At 42.9% G+C, this 24,088-nt stretch overlaps 1 long non-coding RNA gene and 1 pseudogene across 2 annotated transcripts; both read right to left on the bottom strand.

Moving 5' to 3' along the window:
* Positions 1 to 1,367: 1,367 nt before the first annotated feature.
* On the bottom strand, positions 1,368 to 2,535 carry LOC309617369 (nucleic acid dioxygenase ALKBH1 pseudogene; annotated as a pseudogene). The gene has a single exon. The product of its transcript is annotated as a nucleic acid dioxygenase ALKBH1 pseudogene (transcript).
* A 4,320-nt stretch (positions 2,536 to 6,855) lies between these two features.
* LOC309617217 lies at positions 6,856 to 23,202 on the bottom strand. Its single transcript, XR_014237805.1, has 3 exons — positions 20,980 to 23,202; positions 20,108 to 20,169; positions 6,856 to 7,754 (listed from the first exon to the last, which is right to left on the bottom strand). It is a non-coding gene; the product is annotated as an uncharacterized lncRNA (long non-coding RNA).
* Positions 23,203 to 24,088: the final 886 nt, after the last annotated feature.

Below are 24,088 nucleotides of genomic sequence, written 5' to 3'. Positions count from 1 at the left end.
GTTCATAACAGCACTGCTGGCAATCGCAGAAATGCTGCAACAACATGGTGAATCTAAGACACGTGGTGCTGAGTTGAAAAACTCAAATCCCAGAGACTATACATGGTTTGATACTCTTTAGTTTTAAACCCTGCACAAGCAAATGATATCTAAGCATGTATACTCTACTAAGCTATACAGACAGAGTGAGTGAGTGACAGCCACAAAGTTCAAGACACCTCTGGGGAGGGAGAGGGGAGGAGGGGGAAGGGTAGTGGAGGCTCCAGCATTTGGATTTTATTGGAGGGCAAAGGGGAGCTGGTTTCTGAGAAGAGTGATGTGATTCCAACCTGTTTTTTTTTTTTTTAATTTGAAATTAAGTTTATTCGTGCATTAAACAGTTACAGAATACCCTTGGGACATTTTTAGTCCAACAATTAAAATTGCATTTAAAAGCCAACTGGAAGAGTTTAGAGACCAAAAAGACATCTGGAGTAACTATTGTTCCCCTTTCCTTGAGTTTATATATATTTACCTTTTAGGCAAGAGAGAGAACTGTGATTACTTTCTATTCCAGGGGATGTGATTTCCAGTTCCATTGTCTTAATGTGTATAAGATTCTTCTGTGAAGGCCAGAGAAGATCAAAGAATTTGATGTTGATTGGAAGAATTAAGAAGACAAGACTAATGGTTGGTTCATGGACCCACAATTTTATCACAAATCACTAGATGGGGTGGTGGGAGGAGTATTATGTTTCCCATCAATAAAACCTCAGGTATTTATTTTATTTTTGGCTGTGCCACGTGGCTTGCAGGATCTTAGTTCCCCGACCAGGGATTGAACCCATGCCCCCTGCAGTGGAAGCATGGAGTCCTAAGCCCTGAACCGCCAGGGAAGTCCCCTGAGGTATTTAAAGACTCCATAGACGTGGAGGGAATTCCCTGGCGGTCCAGTGGTTAGTACTCCAAGCTCTCACTGCCAAAGGCCCTGGTTCGATCCCTGGTAGGGGAACTAAGATCCCACAAGCTGCGCAGTGCAGCCAAAAAAAAAAAAAAGAAGACTCCATAGACATGGAAACTCACTTCTATGTCTCTCAGAGGTAATGGTGAGGCTGAGAAGGCTGCGGTGGGAGCTCATACTTCCTCGGACTTCTCACATACGTTAGTGCCAAAACCTAACCAGGACTGGACCATGTCAAACACTTCTCTGAACAAAGTGCTTAATCAGTTTTCTCTTCAGGATGCGTTCCAAGGCAACAGTGTGATCCATGATGAATTTTTCCCAGTCTGTTTTTGGCTTGTCTCGGTGCTAAAGTCTATGGCAATACAAAACAGCATGGTCATTTACTGTGAGACCTGCCTGAGTCAAAGAATGGGCTCTCTTAGTCTCAGCAGTCAGGGTTTAACCAAGCTCGTTTTCCTTGGCTATTCTCATCATCCAGATGGCAGGAAACTTCTGTGGGGATGTCTCTTTTATTCTCCTCCATGGGTTCCAAAGGGCAGTCTTGACCTATGGCTAGCACCTGTCCGACAGTCATGTCAACACGAGCAGCTTTCAAGTAGCTGGCACACACCTGCCAGTCCTCCACAGAACAGGGCTCCACCACGGAGTCTCTGGGGAGGTCAGCTGGGAGAGGCATCTCTAGGCAGCAAGGCAGGCTCTCCCCTTCTGGACTGGGAAGGACCCTAGGGACTGCAAGATTCAACAGGCGGCTGAGACCTGACATTACCATGACGTCACCGCTGTGCATACACATGGGGATGGGGACTTCATCTCTTTTGAGGCCACCCAGGAGAAAGATGGCAGACTGTCCAAAGCTGAACGACAGCAGGGGTTTGGAGTGATCTAGTTCAGATTTATCTACGTGGATTCCCAGCGTGGAGTCTAATCGTTAGTAATTCAGGATACCCGCTTCAGCTCGGAAACCCTGAAATCCACAGGCAGTGTCCACTTACTCTGAGAGGAAAGTCAGGTCAGCAGGGAAAGGTGTGTAGTCATCTGCAGAGTATTTCTTACCGTCCCAGTTACAATGGTAGCCTAGGGTCACCCAGTGCAGTTTCTCTAATAAACTTCAGGGTCTCCATTTATACACTTCTTTATACCTTAGAAGCTCTTTGCTCTATTCCCACAAATCTTGGGTCTCTTCTTAGTCACATGTTTGTCCAGGTTACATACATTGGGTTTCCGGGAATATAACTTAAGGCCCTGCTTCACCTAATGCCGCTGGTGACCTGTGAGGAAGCGTTTGGGATAAAAATAAATCCGGGATAGGTTTGCAGTCCGTAGGCTCGCCACCTGCTGGCCAGCTGAAGTCCTGCTCTGTATGCATCGTGGTCACTGGCTGGGGACGCATTTAGCTGAGATTTGACTACCCTGGGGGCACCAGGCTCCGTGCCTTGGGCTGCTTGGGCCGCCAAGAAGTCAGTGACCCCTCCCAGGTCTGCGGTCCTGGGGCGGCTCTGCCGGCAGAAGCAGAAAAGCTTCGGAAAGTCGTCCTCCCCAGGGTCCGCTGCCAGCATCGCCACAGAGCCCACGGCCACTGCCACCTTCCCCATCTCGCTGCCTGGTCTCGTCTCCAACCTGTTGTTGAAAAACAATGAAAGTAAGTGTGGAATTGCTACAGCTGTGAGTTTTCAGGCTTTTCCTTCTCTGAGCCCCATTTTCTTCCTAATAATGGTAAGAGGGAACCCTTACTATGTACCCAATGCTCCCTACATATATTAACTCAATTTTCACAACAACTCTGTGAGGTAAGTTTGATTATTACCATGCTTGTTACACCCATGAGGCAACTGAAGCACAGAAAGGTTAAGTGACTTGCCCAAGGTCACACAGCTACTCGGTGCTGGAGCTGAGATTCAAATCAGCCTCTGTTTCCTTATCAGAACAGTGGAGGGATGGGAGCAACCCCACTGGATGACGAGTTCTCTAGTGGCAGGGGCTATGTGTGTGTGTGTGTGTGTGTGTGTGTGTGTGTGTCTGTGTTCCCTTGGGGACCCACCCGGGATGCTCAGGAAGTCAGCCATGATTATTGTCCCTGCAGGGTTTGGCAGAGAGGCAGGGAGCCAGCATGGGAGGGAATCAGAGACAGTCTGGGTTCGAATCCTGGCTCTGCCACTCACTCACTGCAGACCTTGGTAATCCTCTTGAGGCCTCTCTGAGACTTAGTTTTCTCACCTATAAAATGGGGGCCGTCCTAGTTGCTATTTCCGGGGCTGCTGTGAGGGAGAGAAAGGTGTGAGTGGCCTGGCCCACCGCCCAGCGTGATGAGCAGTGCTTAAATGTGGGCTGTTATTAGTCACCTGTACACGGATGTCCTCAGCAGCTCTCTCTAGGTGATTTCTAACAGGACTTGGTCAGGAGTAGGCCCTTCAGAGTGTGAACACCGGCTCCAGCACCTCTCATACCACTGGTGATGTGAGCTGTGTCTAAGAACATTTACATGGGAGCCTCAGCCTAAGGGCCAGAAGGTCAGCAGCTGGGGTCAGGGTGAAGGTGGGCTCCTCAGCTGGCTGGGCACCGCCAGGGCCGCCAAGTCAGGTGCTGGGGTGGTCATTCCTATGGTGACCACCAGGGGTCATGGTTGGCCACTTTTGCCTTCTTCCCTGGTCCCAGAGCCCGTGGGCAACCTGCAGAGGACAGCGAGGACTCCCACATTCCTGCCAACTGCAAGGTGGGGCATTTCCAGCAAGAGTGCATCTGAGGCCCTGACTTGGCTTTCCCACCTCTGTTAAATAAGAAAACTGATAAGTTTTTCCATCCCTCTTTGGGAATGTCTGCTGTTCTCTCATCTACCCATCCATTTATCTCTTTGTTCATTCACTCATCTGTTCATCCATTCATCCTTCTGTCTGTCCATCCCTTCATTATTCCTTTATTTTCCATTTGTTAATGTATCCATTCATCTGTCCTTTTATCCAGTCATCCATCCATCCATCCTTCCATCCATCCAACATCCAACATCTGTCCATCTACCCTCTGTCTATCCCACATGCACAAAGACCCCATGTTGAGCCAGGCTCGTTCAGCCTGAGGTTCCCCATGAAGGAAGGAGGCCCATTTGCTGCTCCCGCCACCCCTCTCCCCCATCTCCTCCAGGCTCACCATCTGGTGGGACCAGGGATGTACCAGGCAACGATAACGTAAGATGATGTGTGTGGACAAAATTGGGGGTGCAAAAATGTCACATTTCTTTATTAATTTTTATATCACATTAGACTCCAAGGCTCTCCCATCCTCTGCATGGGGATCGACATTTGTGGAGAAGGTCTTTTTTTTTTTTTTTTTTTTTTTTATTTTTGGCTGTGTTGGGTCCTCGTTTCTGTGCGAGGGCTTTCTCTGGTTGCGGCAAGCGGGGGCCACTCTTCATCGCGGTGTGCGGGCCTCTCACTATCGCGGCCTCTCTTGTTGCGGAGCACAGGCTCCAGATGCACAGGCTCAGCAATTGTGGCTCACGGGCCTAGTCGCTCCGCGGCATGTGGGATCTTCCCAGACCAGGGCTCGAACCCGTGTCCCCTGCATTGGCAGGCAGATTCTCAACCACTGCGCCACCAGGGAAGCCCGAGAAGGTCTTTGAGTTCAACAAAAATCTGAGAGGCTTATGTTGCTCCTGGAAGGCAAATGGGGAAAGGGCCTCTGGTTCAACTTCAGCCCCTCGTAGTCACTGCTGATGTCCTCGTATTGGAGCCCATGGGGTCTCTTAGTCCGCTGGCTCCTGGCCCCTCCCCAGGCTTCCTGGCCAAGGGGATGCTTTGCTGAGAAGTTGCCTGTCAGAGGCGCCCCAGACCTTCCTCCCCAGCAACGGGGGCCTCTGGTCTCAGGCAGGCAGGTCCTGGCTTCAGTCCTTCACCACAGGGACCCGCGCCGCAGGAACACAAACCGACCCAGACCCTAGATCCTGGAGCCTGCGGGCTTGGCTGCTTCCTTAGGCGGGCTGTTAGGGCAGGGTGAGGGGTGTAACCCAGCCTGCCAGGAAGGTTTCTTATGAGAGGGGACTTCTAACTGAGACCTCCATGTTGAGTAGAGTGGGACAGGGGAAGGGGGAGGGGGAAGTTGGGGGTGGTAAAAGGAAGAGAGAGTGCAGACACGTGGGCTTGGGGGGCAGGGTGGCAGTGGGAGGGGCAAGAGAGAAACCAGAGGGATAAGAAGGGGCCCCATCTTGGAGCTTGGACAGTAGGGAGATACTGAAGGTCTTTGACCAGGTGAGTTCCCCATGCAAGTGGTGTTTCCAAAGAGTCACTCTGGCAGTGGGTGGAAACAGGTTGGAAAAATGTCCAGGGAGGAGTAGCCATCTCTGGTTGTTCTCGGGTGGACGTGAGACACTGGTGGGCCACCCCTCCCACGGTTGTGCTGACGGCAGGAATGGAGGGAGGGGGGGCGAGGCTCTGTGGGGCGTTGGGAGGGGAGACCCGTAGGACGGAATTGCTTGACTGGCCACCAGGTGGTGGGTGGAGTCATCAAGGCTGATACCTGGGGTCCTGGGTGGTGGGTGGTCTGTCTGTAACTGGGGTGGGGAACCCACGAAGGGAGAACAGGTGGTACGTGTGTGTGCCTCAGTTTTATTGATGTAATCCTTTACTGTTAAACATTAATGAAATGTGAACTATAGAGGATACACAGGCTCTACACACAATTTAACAAAAATTATAAAGCAAATCCCCAAGTAACCCCCACCCCCCGAAACCTCCAGCCTCTTTTCTCCATCCCACACCTTCCTGCACGGAGCATGGAAACATCCTGACATTTACAGGCATCGCTTCCTCACTTGTATGGATAGTTTTACCCCCAATATCTGCATCTCTGAATAACATAATTTTAGTTTTCCCTGTTTTAGAAGTTTATGTAAACAAAACCCATGTTTCTTCAACTTACCATTAAGTGTGTAGGATTCATCTGGGTCGTTGTGTGTAGATACAGTTTATTCAAGTTCATTGCTGTATGCCATTCTAGTACGTGACCACACTACAAGCTATGAACGCATTCTCCTGTGGATGGACGTTTGGGATGTTTGCAGGTTAGGGCTATTGTAACCAATGCTCTGATGAGCGTTCTCATATGTACGTAGAGGCGCATATTTATACACGTGTCTCTCCAAGCTGTATATCTGGGAATGGGATTTCTGAGCTACAGGTCATATGTATCTTCAACTTTACTAGAAGATGCCAGTTTTCTGAAGTGGTTGAATAAATTTACAGTCCCACTCTGCTTGGATGAGTGTTCCCATGGCTCTCTGGTGCTGCACATGGCATTGCTATTTTTTGGCAATCTGCTGGGTGTGTAATGGTATCTCGTTGTTACTGTAAGTTGCATTTCCAAGGCAATTTAATGAGCTAGAGCATCTCTTCATATATTTATTGGCTGGTTGGACCCTCCCCCCTTTTAAAGTGTCTATTTAAATCTTTTCTCTATTTTCTATAAGGTTGTTTGCAGCGTATGCCTCTGGTGCCAGCGTCACTCTGATTTCAGCCGCTGTGCGGGGTACAAACCTCCCACCAGAGAGCCAGTCTTTCCACATTCTACCCAGGGTCTTCTCCAACACTGTGGAAAAGACTGGAATGGGGGCGTGATAGCTGATGAACAGGCGCCCCACCTCCTGACCTTCATGGAGACAGCTCTGGAGCTCCTCAGAGGTCCTGGAGGTCCCGCTGCCTACAGCAGTGACCTTGATAATGCCCTTGTATTTGGATGTCTGCCTGCCCTGTCTCACTCTCCCCACCCCTCACTCCTCCCTCGGGCATCATCTTCTAGACACCCAAGCCCTTGTCTCAGGCTCCCTTCTCCTCTTGTTCTTATTGATTTCTGGGGGATATTTACATATTCTGGATACGACTCCCTTGTCAGTTACACTATTGCAATTATATTTTCCCACTCTGTGATTTTTCTATTCACTTTTTTCCCCTGTAGTCTTTTTTTTTTAATTAAAAAAATTTTTTGGCCTTACCACATGGCTTGTGGGATCTTATTTCCCTGACCAGGGATTGAACCAGGGCCCTTGGTAATGAGAGCATAGAGTCCTAGCCACTGGACCGCCAGGGAATTCCCTCCCCTGCAGTCTTCTGATGAACAGAAATTCTTCAGTTTAATATGTTCTAGTTGATTAAACATTTACCTGATGGCTGGTGCTTTTGTGTCTAAGAAATTCTTCCCTTATTCAAAGTCAGGAAGACGTATTTCTATATCGTTGCTCAGAATTTTTGTAGCTTTTCACCATTAGGTCTTTAATTTACCTGCGATTGGTTTTCGTGACTGGTATGTAGTAGGATCGAATTTTTTTTTTTCCCATATGGATACCCAACCATCTGAGCACCATTTATTGAAAAGTCAAGTCTCTCCTCAATTCTCAGAAATGCCACCTCTGTCGTAAATCAGGCAGCCACGTATATGTGGGACCATTGGTGAGTGCACCAGTTTATTTCTGATGTCCCAATTAAGTTTTAGAATTTTATCTGAATTTTGTACATTTCTGGTTAGATTTACTTCTAGGTACTTGATATATTTTGAAGTGTTGTAGATGGTGGTTATATTAATTATTTGTTGACATGTAACAAATTATCCCAAAACTCAGCATCAAAACCCCAAACATTTATTATCTCCAGTTTTTGTGAGTAGGGACCTAGCTGGTGGCTCTGGCTTAAGGTCTTTTATGAGGTTGCAGTCAAGTTGATGGCTAGGGCTGTGGCCTTATCTGAAGGCTTTGATTCCCACAGTGAGAAGCTGGAAGAAGGACCTCGGTTCTTGTCTTCTTTGAAGAAAGAATTCAGCAAAGAGACCAAGACTGTGAAAAAGATAAAAACATTTATTAGAAGCAAAGTATGTGTGGAAGAAGCAAAGTATTTGTGGAAAAAACAAAATATGTGTAAAAGAGCACACAGGCGAGTCAGATTGAGTTGCACCCAGTAGGGGCAGCTTAGATTGCTTATATAGGGGCAGTTTTCCTTTTTTTTTTTTCCTGGCCAGTCATCTCCATATTTGGTCCTGGTGTGAGTGTGAATCTCTCAGCCAAGATGGATTCCAGCTGGCGTCTTCTCTCTCCTTTTGTCCTTCCCCTAGACTGAGGGTCTTCTCTGTGCATGTGTTGGGCAGGGAAATCCACAAGAATGCACCCAGTCAGGGCCCAATGTTCCCACTGGTATCCCATCTCAAAGAGTCAGCAGGAGACCAGCTGCAGCTGCTCAGCCTGGGGCCTATCTATATCCTACCTCAGCTTGACTTGTAGGGCTGCCTCATGTCATGGCAACTGGCTTTCCTGGGAAGAAGTGATTTGAGAGAGAGGGAGAGAGAACACCCAAGAATGGAAGCCACAGTCTTTTAATAACCTAACATCAGAAGTGACATCTCATGATTTCTGCCATATTCTATTCATTAGAAGTAAGTTACTAAGTGCGGCCCACACAAGGGGAGGGAATTACATAAAGGCGTGACTACCAGGAAGCTGGGATGATTTGGGGCCATCATATAGTGAATAGAGCCTGTTACAGTGACCTTTTAAAAAGTTTGTTTTCTAATTGTGGTTACTGTATAGTATTGCATAGTGATGTGGGGTTTTTTACGGTTTTTTAAGGCAGAGGTTGTTTTTCTAGCTTTTTGTTTGTTTGTTTGTTTGTTTTCTGGCTGTACCCTGCGGCTTACTGGATCTTAGGTCCCCAACTAGGGATTGAACCCGCGCCTTTGGCAGTGAAAGCAGAGAGTCCTAACCACTGGACCGCCAGGGAATTCCCCATAATGATGTCTTAACATTGATTTTTTGTATCCGGCAACCTTGCTAAACTCTTATTAATTCTAATAGTTTGTCAATTTTTAAAAATGTACTCATCATAGCATCTATGAATAATGAGGTTTGTTTTTTTCTTTCCAGTCCTTGTCTGTTTTATTTCTCTTCCTTTTCTTATTGCATAGGCTAGGTCTTACAGAACAATACAGAGCTGGTATAGTAACAGCAGGCTTTCTTATCTTGCTACCAATTTCAAAGGGAACGTTTTTGACAGTTTCACCTTAAAGTATAATATTTGCTGTAGGGTTTTTTAAAAAAGTATATACCCTTCATCAGATTTAGGAAGTTCCTAATATTTCTAGTTTACTAAGGTGTTTTTTTTTTTTAAACCATGAATGGATATTGAATTTTGTCAAACATCTCTTTGGCATACAATGATCATTAGAATTTTCACCTTTGATCTATTAATGTTTGAACTACATTAATTTTTCTTCTGACGTTAAATCTACATTGCATTGGTTAAACCTAAGTTGATCATAACATTATCCTTTTATATGTTTCTGGGTATAGTTTGTAATATCTTGTTTAGAATTTTTGCCTCTGTGTTCTTGAGAGAGAGTAACCTGTAATTTTTCTTTCTCATATGCCTTGTTGGGTTTTGATGTCAAGATTATGCTAGCCTCATAAAATGAGTTTGAGTCTTCATTAAGAGTTTGGGCCAATTTAGAATTATTATTTCTTTCCAGAATTTTCTGTAGTATTTTCCAGTGACGCTCTCTGGTGATGGGTTTTCATTGTGGGAAGATTTTTGACTACAGATAGAAGTTACTTAGTGTACAGGACTGTTCAGGATTTTTATTTCCATTTAGAATGCTTACTGCAGCTTAAGTAAGCAATGTTTTTCTAGGACTTTTATAATATTTAATTATATTAATTTTTAGATTTATTGGCATAAAATTGTTCACAATATTCTGTTTTATATGATTACTGTTATAGCATAATGTTTCTCTTTTCCAACCTGACATAGGTTATTTGTGCCTTTTTCTTTTACCCTCATAGTTTGCCAGAGGTTTGTCAATTTTGTTAGTCTTTCAAAGAGTCAATTTTGATTTTTGTTGATTTTCTTAATTGTAAGTTTGCTTACTACTTTACTAACTTGTGCTTTTATCTTTATTATTTTTCTGCTATATACTTTTAATTTACTATTCTTTTTCTAACTCCTTGAGGTAGATGCTTACCTAACTAATTTTAAGCCTTTATTCTTTTCTAGTATATGCTATATATTTCCTTATAAGTATTATTTTAGAAAAATTTCCTACGATTTTGAATATATATTTTCATTATTGTTCAGTTTTAGAAATAGTTTGTTTTTAATTGTGGTTTCTTCTTTGTTATAAAAAGTGTGTCTTTAAATTTTCTAAATATGTGGGGATTTCCTTTTATATTGATTTCAAGCTTAATTATATTGTGGTCAGAGAAACATTATCTGAATGATTTAAATCCCTTGACATTTACTGAGATTTGCTTTATGGCCCAGAATATGAGCTATATTTATAAATGTTCTGGATGGGCTTGAAATGGATTTTTTACATTTGTTGTGTGCAGTGTTCTATGTATGTTCAAGTCTAATTTATTAACTGAGTTCGTCAAATCTTCATCTCCCTTCCCTATCAAATTGAAAAAGGTGTCTTAAAATTTATTATGGCTGTTGATTTGTCTATTTTTCCGTGTAGTTCTATCAAGTTTTGCTGTATATATTTTGAGCTTATGTTATTAGGTACATAGAAATTTAATATTGTTACGTCCTCCTAGTGAAATTAAGTTTTATTATTATCTTTCCCTCTAGTAATGCATTTTACCTTAACGTCTACTTTGTCTTTTTTCTTAAAATTAATTAATTAATTAATTAATTAATTAATTTTTGGCTGCATTAGGTCTTCGTTGCTCCGTGTGGGCTTTCTCTAGTTGTGACAAACAGGGGCTACTCTTCGTTGCGGTGTGCGGGCTTCTCATTGCAGTGGCTTCTCTTGTTGAGGAGCATGGGCTCTAGGCGTGGGCTTCAGTAGTTGTGGCTCGTAGGCTCTAGAGCACAGGCTCAGTAGTTGTGATGCACGGGCTTAGTTGCTCCACGGCATGTGGGATCTTCCTGGACCAGGGCTACGAACCCATGTCCCCTGCATTAGTAGGTGGATTCGTAACCACTGCGCCACCAGGGAAGCCCTACTTTGTCTTTTTACGAATATAGTTATATCAGTTTTTTTAAAACTAGTATTTTTATTTTATTACCTTACATTTTTCTCTATTTTATGTTTTAGAGGTGTTTGTTCATTTTTTATTTTATTTTTTAAAAATATTTATTTATTTGGCTGTGCTGGGTCTTAGTTGCTGCATGTGGGATCATCGTTGAGGTGCACGGGATCTTTAGTTGTGGCATGCGGGGTCTTTAGTTGCGGCATGTGGGATCTAGTTCTCTGACCAGGGATGGAACCCAGGCCCCCTGCATTGGGAGCACAGAGTGTTTTTTGTTTTTTTTAAAAATTTTTTTGACGTGGACCATTTTCAAAGTCTTTACTGAATTTGTTACAATATTGCTTCTTTTTTTTTTTTTTTTAATGTTTTGGTTTTTTGGCCACGAGGCATGTGGGATCTTAGCTCCCCGACCAGGGATTGAACCCACACCCCCTGCACAGGAAGGAGAAGTCTTAACCACTGGACCTCCAGGGAAGTCCCTGTTCATTTTTAAACAAAATAAATTTCCCCCCATCCAGTCTGAAAATGTTGCCTTTTTAACTGGAGCATTTAGTTCATTTATAATTAATGTATATGTACAGGTAAATGTAAATGTAAGGTACACCTACTGTAAATATTTGGAATTAAATCTACCATCTTATTTTGTGCTACTTCTCTTATTCATCCTATTTTTTTTCTTTTCTTTCTGGCCTTTAAAGAGTTGTCTGTATATGTTTTATCATTTAACTCATATCATTTACTTCCTTAATGAGTTTGAAATGATATACTCTGTTTCTATTCCTTTGGTGAAGGAGCTGGCAACTTTTTTCTATAAAAAGCCAGATGGTAAATATTTTAGGCTTTGCATGCCACAGACAGTCTGTCACACATTCTTCTTTGTTTGGATTATTATAACCCTTTCCATATGTCGAAACCATTCTTAGTTTGCAGGCCATACAAAAACAGGTTGCAAGCTGGGTCTGACCCATGGGCCAGTGTCCTGACCCTTGTTTCAGTGTTTACCCTAGAAATTGTAACATGCACACTTAATTTATTAAAGCCTAAAATTTATCAAACCATTGCCCTTCCCCTGAATACCACATTGATATTAGAACATTTTGATTCTATTTACTTCCCACTACCAATTTATGTTAGATTGTCCGATATTTTCATTTTATTTTAAATTCCACTAGACTTTACGATTACTGTTCTATACAGTCATTATTTTATACATTTGTCCATATTTTTTTACCACTTTCTCTAGTCCCTATTCTTTTTTGTATCCTCAACCCTCCATCTAGATAATTTTCCTTCTGCCTCAAGTACATGTTTTAAAATTTTCGTTAGTGTGGTTTTGCTGATGATGAACTCTCTCAGTTTTTGTTTGAAAGAAAATGTCTTTATTTTGCCTTCATTCTTAAAAGATATTTTAGCTGAGTATAGATTCTAGGTTGGCAGTTATTTTGCTTCATCAAATTGAGGATTTCATTCTGTTTTTCTATGATTTCCATCGTTGCTGTTGAGAATGATTTGTAGGTCTAATTGCCATTCCTTTGAAAGTAAATGGTCTTTTCTCTCTGGCTGGTTTTGATATTTTCTTATTGTTTTTCTATGTCTGTTAAATATCAATTTCTTTGTATTTGTTCTGTTTGAGATTTTCTGGCCCACTTGTATCTGTGGATGGGCCACTTGTATCTTGCATCAATTCTGGAAAATACTCAGCCACTATCTCTAAATATTTCTTCCTTGTTCCTTGGGATTCTGATTAAATATGTGTTAGATTTTTCTCTCACTATACCCTCCATGTTTCCTATCTTCTTATCAGTATTCTCCATCTTCTTGTCTTTATGGAATACATTCTAGATAATTTCTTCTGATCTATCTTCAAGTTTCTAAAAGTTTCCTTTGGCTCTTTAAAAAACATGCAATGTCACTTTCCATAGTTTACTGTTCCCTGAAGATATTTTCAGGTTGTTGTTCATTTTTTTTAGAATATAGTAAGGATGGTTATTTTATCCTCTTTATCGGATCATTACAAAATCTGCAGTAACCATGGATCTACTTCTACTGGATTTGACTTACATTCTCTCTTGTCTTTATGTACTTTGTCATCTTTGACCTGGCTATAGGCATTGGCTTTGAAAAATTATTTGTGGGGCTTCCCCCAAGGAATGGATGTGGTCTCTTCCAGCCTTGTATTTGTTTTTTTTTTTTGTTTTGTAAAATACATATTTTATATCTATAAAGGCACAGAAAAAAGTCATTAGAACATTCACTACATCATTGTTTGCCCAGAAGGACATAATTATAAGTGATTCTCTTCACTGTCATTTTGAGGCTTTTTACATTTCTACGAGCACGTTACTTATTTTTTATTTTAATTTTTGAATTTTATTTTATTTATTATTTTATACAGCAGGTTCTTATTAGTCATCAATTTTATACACATCAGTGTATGTCAATCCCAATCGCCCAATTCAGCACACCACCATCTCCACCCCGCCATGGCTTTCCCGCCTTGGTGTCCATACGTTTGTTCTCTACATCTGTGTCTCAACCTCTGCCCTGCAAACTGGTTCATCTGTACCATTTTTCTAGGTTCCACATACATACGTTAATATACAATATTTGTTTTTCTCTTTCTGACTTATTTCACTCTGTATGACAGTCTCTAGATCCATCCACGTCTCAACGAATGACTCAATTTCGTTCCTTTTTATGGCTGAGTAATATTCCATTCTATATATATACCACATCTTCTTTATCCATTCGTCTGTCAATGGGCACTTAGGTTGCTTCCATGACCTGGCTATTGTAAATAGTGCTGCAATGAACATTGGAGTGCATGTGCCTTTTTGAATTATGGTTTTCTCTGGGTATATGCTCAGTAGTGGGATTGCTGGATCATATGGTAATTCTATTTTTAGTTTTTTAAGGAACCTCCATACTGTTCTCCATAGTGGCTGCATCAATTTACATTCCCACCAACAGTGTAAGAGGGTTCCCTTTTCTCCACACCCTCTCCAGCATTTGTTGTTTGTAGATTTTCTGATGATGCCCATTCTAACTGGTGTGAGGTGATACCTCATTGTAGTTTTGATTTGCATTTCTCTAATAATTAATGATGTTGAGCAAATTTTCATGTGCTTCTTGGCCATCTGTATGTCTTCTTTGGAGAAATGTCTATTTAGGTCTTCTGCGCATTTTTGGATTGGGTTGTTTGTTTCTTTAATATTGAGCTGCATGAGCTGTTTATATATTTTGGAGATTAATCCTTTGTCCGCTGATTCATTTGCAAATACTTTCTCCCATTCTGAGGGTTGTCTTTTCGTCTTGTTTATGGTTTCCTTTGCTGTGCAAAAGCTTTGAAGTTTCATTAGGTCCCATTTGTTTATTTTTGTTTTTATTTCCATTACCCTAGGAGGTGGATCAAAAAAGATCTTGCTGTGATTTATGTCAAAGAGTGTTCTTCCTATGTTTTCCTCTAAGAGTTTTATAGTGTCCAGTCTTACATTTAGGTCTCAAATCCATATTGAGTTTATTTTTGTGTATGGTGTTAGGGAGTGTTCTAATTTCATTCTTTTACATGTAGCTGTCCAGTTTTCCCAGCACCGCTTATTGAAGAGACTGTTTTTTCTCCATTGTATATCCTTGCCTCCTTTGTCATAGATTAGTTGACCATGGGTTTATCTCTGGGCTTTGTATCTTGTTTCATTGATCTATGTTTCTGTTTTTGTGCCAGTACCATATTGTCTTGATTACTGTAGCTTTGTAGTATAGTCTGAAGTCAGGGAGTCTGATTCCTCCAGCCCCATTTTTTTCCCTCAAGACTGCTTTGGCTATTCGGGGTCTTTTGTGACTCCATACAAATTTTAAGATGATTTGTTCTAGCTCCGTAAAAAATGCCATTGGTAATTTGATAGGGATTGCATTGAATCTGTAGATTGCTTTGGGTAGTATAGTCATTTTCACAATGTTGATTCTTCCAATCCAAGAACATGGTATATCTTGCCATCTGTTTGTATCATCTTTAATTTCTTTCATCAGTGTCTTATAGTTTTCTGCATACAGGTCTTTTGTCTCCCTAGGTAGGTTTATTCCTAGGTACTTTATTCTTTTTGTTGCAATGGTAAATGGGAGTGTTTCTTTAATTTCTCTTTCAGATTTTTCATCATTAGTGTATAGGAATGCAAGAGATTTCTGTGCATTCATTTTGTATCCTGCAACTTTACCAAATTCATTGATTAGCTCTAGTAGTTTTCTGGTGGCATTTTTAGGATTCTTTATGTATAGTATCATGTCATCTGCAAACAGTGACAGTTTTACTTCTTCTTTTCCAATTTGGATTCCTTTTATTTCTTTTTCTTCTCTGATTGCCATGGCTAGGACTTCCAAAACTATGTTGAATAATAGTGGTGAGAGTGGACATCCTTGTCTCGTTCCTGATCTTAGAGGAAATGCTTCCGGTTTTTCAGCATTGCGAATGATGTTTGCTGTGGGTTTGTCATATATGGCCTTTATTATGTTGATGTAGGTTCCCTCTATGCCCACTTTCTGGAGAATTTTTACCATAAATGGGTGTTGAATTTTGTCAAAAGCTTTGTCTGCATCTATTGAGGTGATCGTATGGTTTTTATTCTTCAGTTTGTTAATATGGTGTATCGCGTTGATTGATTTGCGTATATTGAAGAATCCTTGCATCCCTGGGTTAAATTCCACTTGATCATGGTGTATGATCCTTTTAATGTGTTGTTGGATTCTGTTTGCTAGTATTTTGTTGAGGATTTTTGCATCTATATTCATCAGTGATATTGGTCTGTAATTTTCTTTATTTGTAGTGTCTTTGTCTGATTTTGGTATCAGGATGATGGTGGCCTCATAGAATGAGTTTGGAAGTGTTCCTTCCTCTGCAATTTTTTGGAAGAGTTTGAGAAGGATGGGTGTTAGCTCTTCTCTAAATGTTTGATAGAATTCACCTGTGAAGCCATCTGGTCCTGGACTTCTGTTTGTTGGAAGATTTTTAATCACAATTTCAATTTCATTACTTGTGATTGGTCTGTTCATATTTTCTAGTTCTTCCTGGTTCAGTCTTGGAAGGTTATACCTTTCTAAGAATTTGTCCATTTCTTCCAGGTTGCCCATTTTATTGGCATAGTGTTGCTTGTAGTAGTCTCTTAGGATGCTTTGTGTTTCTGTGATGTCTGTTGTAACTTCTCCTTTTTCATTTCTAATTTTATTGATTTGAGTCCTCTCCCTCTTTTTCTTGATGAGTCTGGCTAATGGTTTATCAATTTTGTTTATCTTCTCAAAGAACTAGCTTTTAGTTTTATTGATCTTTGCCATTGTTTTCTTTGTTTCTATTTCATTTATTTCTGCTCTGATCTTTATGATTCCTTTCCTTCTGCTAACTTTGGGTTTTGTTAGTTCTTCTTTCTCTAGTTCCTTTAGGTGTAAGGTTAGATTGTTTCTTTGAGATTTTTCTTGTTTCTTTAGGTAGGCTTGTATAGCTATAAACTTCCCTCTTAGAACTGCTTTTGCTGCATCCCGTAGGTTTTGGATTGTCGTGTTTTCATTGTCATTTGTCTCTAGGTACTTTCTGATTTCCTCTTTGATTTCTTCAGTGATCTCTTGGTTATTTAGTAACGTATTGTTTAGCCTCCATGTGTTTGTGTTTTTTACATTTTTTTCCCCTGTAATTGATTTCTAATCTCATAGTGTTGTGGTCAGAAAAGATGCTTGATATGATTTCAATTTTCTTAAATTTACTGAGGCTCGATTTGTGACCCAAGATGTGATCTATCCTGGAGAATGTTCCGTGCGCAGTTGAGAAGAAAGTGTAATCTGCTGTTTTTGGATGGAATGTCCTATAAATATCCATTAAATCTATCTGGTCTATTGTGTCATTTAAAACTTCTGTTTCCTTATTTATTTTCACTTTGGATGATCTGTCCATTGGTGTAAGTGAGGTGTTAAAGTCCCCCACTATTATTGTGTTACTGTCGATTTCCTCTTTTATAGCTGTTAGCAGTTGCCTTATGTATTGAGGTGCTCCTGTGTTGGGTGCATATATGTTTACAATTGTTATATCTTCTTCTTGGATTGATCCCTTGATCATTACGTAATGTCCTTCCTTGTCTCTTGTAACATTCTTTATTTTAAAGTCTATTTTATCTGATATGAGTATTGCTACTCCAGCTTTCTTTTGATTTCCATGTGAATGGAATATCTTTTTCTATCCGCATGGAATATCTTTTTCCATCCCCTCACTTTCAGTCTGTATGTGTCCCTAGGTCTGAAGTGGGTCTCTTGTAGACAGCATATATATGGGTCTTGTTTTTATATCCATTCAGCAAGCCTGTGTCTTTTGATTGGAGCATTTAATCCATTCACGTTTAAGGTAATTATCGATATGTATGTCCCTATGACCATTTTCTTAATTATTTTGGGTTTGTTTTTGTAGGTGCTTTTCTTCTCTTGTGTTTCCCACTTATAGAAGTTCCTTTAGCATTTGTTGTAGAGCTGGTTTGGTGGTGCTGAATTCTCTTAGCTTTTGCTTGTCTGTAAAGCTTTTGATTTCTCCATCGAATCTGAATGAGATCCTTGCCGGGTAGAGTAATCTTGGTTGTAGGTTCTTCCCTTTCATCACTTTATCATGCCACTCCCTTCTGGCTTGTAGAGTTTCTGCTGAGAAATCAGCTGTTAACCTTATGGGAGTTCCCTGTATATTATTTATTGTTTTTCCCTTGCTGCTTTCAATAATTTTTCTTTGTCTTTAATTTTTGCCAATTTGATTACTATGTGTCTCGGCATGTTTCTCTTTGGGTTTATCCTGTATGGGACTCTCTGCGCTTCCTGGACTTGGCTGGCTATTTCCTTTCCCATGTTAGGGAAGTTTTCAACTATAATCTCTTCAAATATTTTCTCTGGTCCTTTCTCTCTCTCTTCTCCTTCTGGGACCCCTATAATGCGAATGTTGTTGTGTTTAATGTTGTCCCAGAGGCCTCTTAGGCTGTCTTCATTTCTTTTCATCCTTTTTTCTTTATTCTGTTCCACAGCAGTGAATTCCAGCATTCTGTCTTCCAGGTCACTTATCCGTTCTTCTGCCTCAGTTATTCTGCTATTGATTCCTTCTAGTGTATTTTTCATTTCAGTTATTGTGTTGTTCATCTCTGTTTATTTGTTCTTTAATTCTTCTGGATCTTTGTTAAACATTTCTTGCATCTTCTCAATCTTTGCCTCCATTCTTTTTCCAAGGTCCTGGATCATCTTCACTATCATTATTCTGAATTCTTTTTCTGGAAGGTTCCCTATCTCCTCTTCATTTAGTTGTTTTTCTGGGGTTTTGTCTTGTTCCTTCATGTTGTACATAGCCCTCTGCCTTTTCATCTTGTCCAGCTTTCTGTGAATGTGGGTTTTGTTCCACAGGCTGCAGGATTGTCGTTCTTCTTGCTTCTGCTGTCTGCCCTCTGGTGGATGAGGCTATCTAAGAGGCTTGTGCACGCTTCCTGATGGGAGGGACTGGTGGTGGGTAGAGCTGACTGTTGCTCTGGTGGGCAGAGCTCAGTAAAACTTTAATCCACTTGACTGTTGATGGGTGGGGCTGGGTTCCCTCCCTGTTCGTTGTTTGGCCTGAGGCAACCCAACACTGGAGCTTACCTGGGCTCTTTGGTGGGGCTAATGACAGACTCTGGGAGGGCTCACACCAAGGAGTACTTCCCAGAACTTCTGCTGCCAGTGTCCTTGTCCCCGTGGTGAGCTACAGCCACCCCCTGCCTCTGCAGGAGACCCTCCAACACTAGCAGGTAGGTCTGGTTCAGTCTCCCCTGGGGTCACTGCTCCTTCCCCTGGGTCCCGATGTGCACACTACTTTGTGTGTGCCCTCCAAGAGTGGAGTCTCTGTTTCCCCCAGTCCTGTCAAAGTCCTGCAATCAAATCCCACTAGGTTTCAAAGTCTGATTCTCTAGGAATTCCTCCTCCCATTGCCGGACCCCCAGTTTAGGAAGTCTGACGTGGGGCTCAGAACCTCCACTCCAGTGGGTGGATTTCTGTGGTATAAGTGTTCTCCAGTCTGTGAGTCACCCACCCAGCAGTTATGGGATTTGATTTTACTGTGATTGCGCCCCTCCTACCATCTCATTGTGGCTTCTCCTTTGTCTTTGGATTTGGGGTATCTTTTTTGGTGAGTTCCTGTGTCTTCCTGTCGATGATTGTCCAGCAGTTAGTTGTGATTCTGGTGTTCTCACAAGAGGGAGTGAGAGCACGTCCTTCTACTCCACCATCTTGGTTCTTGCAGAGATGTTGAGAGGATTCATCGACAGAATGTACATAAAGCACTTTTTTCTTTTCCTTTGTGCTTGTCTAGTTTCATTCGAAGTGCACCCGGCTCTTCAGACCAGAGTTCCTAGTGTGAAACGGCTACGCCCAACACCTCAGCTCGGCAGGCCGTGTGCACTAGTGCTACGCTCAACACTGCAGTCTGTTTCTTTTTTTTATATTAATAAAATTTTTTTAATTGAAGTGTAGTTGATTTACAATGTTGAGTTAATTTCTGCTGTATAGCAAAGTGATTCAGTTGTACATATGTATACCTTCTTTTTTAAAAATTCTTTTCCGTTATGGTTTATCACAGGATATTGAATATAGTTCTCTGTGCTATACAGTAGGACCTTGTTGTTTATCCATTCTATATATAATAGCTTACATCTGCTAACCCCAACCTCCCACTCCATCCCTCCCCCAATCCCCTCCCCCTTCTTGTATTTGTTTCTGATAGGCAGTTGGGACACTTAAGGTGGAAAAATTTCAGACCAAGTTCACAGCTTGAGCTTCCCTGTCTGCCCCTGGCTATTGTACCTGGAGTGGCAAAGTGCGTGCGTGTCAGTCTATGGCTATAGTTCTCAGAATGAGCTTCTTCCCCTGCCCCTTTGCTTCTGCTCTTCTCAATTCCAAATTGCTTTCTGGGGCCAACAGGAGGGGCATGATTTAGCTCTGGTTTACGTTTTTCCCGAGGAGGAGTTTCCAACCTACATGGGAAGGGTCTGCTTTAAGACTCACCTCCCTTGACTGGCCTTTGGCCTTGACTTCTGTCCTGCTTACCCTGAAAGCCCCCAGATCTAAGCCCAAGTGGGTAGCATCTGTCAATACCCTTCATACGGAAGTGGCTTTGGTGGTTCTGTTACTTTGCTTACCTCTCTGGGGTTATATTTTCTCCTCAGATTTAGCCTGCTGCTTCCCCATGATCTTTTTAGCTCTGCAATTTAAAAAAATGTTTTACTCAGCATTTTAAACCATGTTCAGAGGGTAAAGGAAGTCTGCCATCACTGAAGACAAAAATCTTAATATCAGTTTTAGATCCACTGGGTCTGAGGGTGCATTGGGTTGCATAAAGGAAAGTCTTCTCTTTATTTAAAAAAAATTTTTTTTTTTCTAAATTTTTGGCTGCATTGGGTCTTCACTGCTGCCTACGGGCTTTCTCTAGTTGTGGCGAGCGGGGGATACTCTTTGTTGCAGTGCGCGGGCTTCTCATTGAGGGGACTTCTCTTGTTGCAGAGCACGGGCTCTAGGCGCACGGGCTTCAGTAGCTGCAGCACGCAAGCTCAGTAGTTGCAGCATGCGAGCCCTAGAGTGCACGGGCTTCAGTAGTCGCAGCACGTGGGCTCAGTATTTGTGGTGCACGGGCTCAGAAGTTGTGGCTCGTGGGCTCTAGAGCACAGGCTCAGTAGTTGCGGTGCACGGGCTTAGCTGCTCCACGGCATGTGGGATCTTCCCAGACGAGGGCTCGAACCCATGTCCCCTGCACTGGCAGGCGGATTCTTAACCACTGTGCCACCAGAAAGTCTTCTCTTTATAATGCCAGTCTCTACATATATCCAGCCTACAACTTGTCACCACTTTGGTGTACCATTGCCAGGGTGCTGTGTCCTCTGAGATGGTATGAGCAGAAGTGAGTTAGATACGGCCGGCAGAACTCAGGGAAAGATCAGATGCCTTCCCTTCCTTGGCGAGGCAGGAAAGTGGAGCCCGACTCCCCAGCTCGTGGCACAGCTCCCAGTGACCTCACCTGTGTCCACCTGTCCCCAAACTGCTGCCGTAAGGACCTCTTGCCTCCTCCTCCGTGGATGGTTGGTAAAATGGGCGCAGTGCTGTGGGCTGACTCCAGCATTGACTAGGCAGAAATCTCAGCTTCCTCACGTACGAGTTATGCAACCCCAGGAAGCTACACCTAACCTCTCCCAGCCTGAGTTGACAGATCTGCAATATGGGATAGTCATAATAGTAACTAGCTTATAGCGTTGATAGGAGAATAAACTAGTTAATAACTGTAATGCCCTTGAGAGAGTGCCTGCAACATAATAGGCACTATAAAATCTTTTTAAAAATGGGATGATAAAAAGTGTCTCACACACCTCTCTAGGTCAACTGAAATAACCGACAGAATATTGCTATTGCATTTACTCTTTTAATCTCATGCAACCCTTCATTTTAGAGATGAGAAACTGAGACCCAGAGAGGGCAGGGACTCCACCAAAGCCACCCAGAAGGCCACCGGCTCCCTAACCTGCAAAGGGGCGCTCCAGGGTTCTAGCCCCAGCTCTGCCACCACTGTGTGATTGTGGCCTGGTTTGTTCCCTCTCTGGGCCTTGGTTTCCCCATTGGTGAGGGTGTTCTGACCAAGCCCCAACGTTTGTACTGGGAGATTTGGGGGTTGCAGTTGCCAAGGTGACTCGAGGACCCAAAAGACCTGGGAGGGTGTGCGCTGGATGATGAGTTGAAGCTGCCTGCCGGGAACCGAGAAGCTTGAGAACTTGCAGCCTCAAACCAGCTGCCTCTACCACCAATAGCAGCGCTTAGGAAGGTGTAACCTAGCCACAGTCTTGGTAAGTAGCTTCTCATGGGGGGCGGGGTGGATAACAGCGAGGGGTGAGAATTCGCAGCAGCCCTCTGGCTGGGGGGCCCCAGGCAGGCACGCTGAGCCCTACTCAGACTTGTCTTCCCTGAGCGGAGGCAGGACACCTAGGCTCTGGCTTGACTGTATGTTTCAAGCCAGTCCCCGCCCCTCTCTGGGCCTCAGTCCCCCGTCAATGAAATGGGACCAGAGACAGCATAGATAAGTCTCAAGGGCCCCACATGACCTGCGCATCAGGCAAAGGTGTGACTTTCCCTCCTAGTGTGGACACTAGGGTCTCCACCTGCCCCACCACAGGGGAAAGGCAGCACTGAGCCTGAGCAGGGGACTACTGCCCTGACCACCTATTGTCTGACCTCTCTGAGCCTCAGGGCTCCTCACCTGTGCCCGGAGCACGGGCTCTAGGCACGCGGGCTTCATTAGTTGTGGCACGCGGGCTCAGTAGTTGCGGCTCGCGGGCTCTAGAGTGCAGGCTCAGTAGTTGTGGCACACGGGCTTAGTTGCTCCGCGGCATGTGGGATCTTCCCGGACCAGGGCTTGAACCTGTGTCCCCTGCATTGGCAGGCGGATTCTTAACCACTACACCACCAGGGAAGCCCAAAACAGGTAGAACTTTAATGAGCAATTAATTAACAAAACTGGGGACTGCCAGAGCTGCTTCTTTCAGGAGGGACTGATTTCATTAACCACTTCATCACTCAGGCAAAGGCTGATGATATCGGTGGTTTGCATCCTCCAAGATCCTAGGGGAAATAAAACAACTGCTTCTCATTTACAGAGAGCCAGCTCTGCCCAGGGGTGTGCTTTGCAAACCCCAGCAGATTCAGTCGTTCCAGTGAGGTACTATTATTATGGCCATTTTACAGGTGGGGAAATTGAAGCTCAGAAAGGTTATTCTCTTCCCCAAGGACACATAACTAAGTACAAATAGAGCCCAGTCTCTCTGACTCCAAAGATATTTTCTCTTTGACCCCTCAAATACATGTTTCCTTTTATGGATGGAAGGTCTCAGAACCTGTGAGCTAAGAAACTGTCACAGGCTTGCAGGGATGGGGGATGTGGACTGAGTTCTGTTCCTAAAGCAATTCCACTGCTTTAGTGCAAAAGGAAGCCCTTAGGTCCTGAGACACACTGAGGCTGGCTTGTCCCCTCCAGCCACTCTCCTGCCCCTCAAGCCACCCGCCTCCATCCTCAAGTTCTGGATTCTTCCTCTGCAACTCATTTACCTCTTCTGTGTCTGTGGCTCTCTCCATAAGAGGCAATATGAATGGGAGTTTAGATGGCACAGGGAGATTAATTTTTAACTTTAGTCTAATGAATAGCTTTTCATTAATTATGGCATGTGACCCTGGTCATTTAACACAGGATATTGTGTTTTCTTTTAAAAGCAATCATTTTGAATTAAATTTTAAAAGATCCATAGATCTAAAAGAAAATATTAAGTAAATATTTGGCAGACTTGATTTCTAGACTTGGAAAAAACTGTGAGAACAAACTTGCCTGCCTGAGTTGGGAATACCTAGCCTGGGTTACCCTCCTACACCCCCTTCTTAATCAAACAGGTCCAAGGAGATGTTTGTCAGTCTCAAGAGAGTAGTCCTTTCCTGGAGGGGAAGTTGGCCTTCCTCCTCAGCCAACAGGCTCATGCTGTAGCCGGTTTACTTATTTCTCTGAAAATGTTATCAATGTACTACACGCACACAGTTTAGTATCATGGTTGCCTGGGGTGGGAGTGGAGGGGAGGTTGACTCCAAAGGCACAAAGGAAGTTTCTTGAAAGATGAAAATGCTCTATATCTTGATTGGGGTGTTTGCTACACAAGCGTGCACATTTGTCAAGTCATTGATTTGTACACTTAAAATGTGGAAATTTTATTGCAGGGAGATAAAGCCAATTTGAAAACAAAAACCAAAGCCACAGATATTCATTTATATTGGGAGCCACTTCATATTCACTGCCAGTTTTAAATTCTGAGATTCGTGCTTTGCTGCATGATAGTATATGCTGGTCTCATTTAGCTGTCATTTCGGTTGCTCCCAAAGTCAGCATTTATAGAGTTCTGCCACGTGCCGGTCACAACAAGGGTGCTTAAAATGTCAGAGAGTTACATTTGGCAAAGGGACATCGCAAGTCAGCCGGGAGAGGATGGATCAATCAATAAATGTTGGGACAACTGGCTCCCCATTTAGAAGGAAATAAAATTAGATCCTTACCTCACACGATATACACACATGTAAGCATTCCAGATGGATTAAAGATGGAT

Source organism: Balaenoptera borealis, assembly GCF_965194805.1.
Source record: "Balaenoptera borealis genome assembly, chromosome: 19".
NCBI lineage: Eukaryota > Metazoa > Chordata > Mammalia > Artiodactyla > Balaenopteridae > Balaenoptera > Balaenoptera borealis.
Note: the sequence above shows the minus strand (reverse complement) of the source record. Positions and strands in the feature narration are given on the sequence as shown.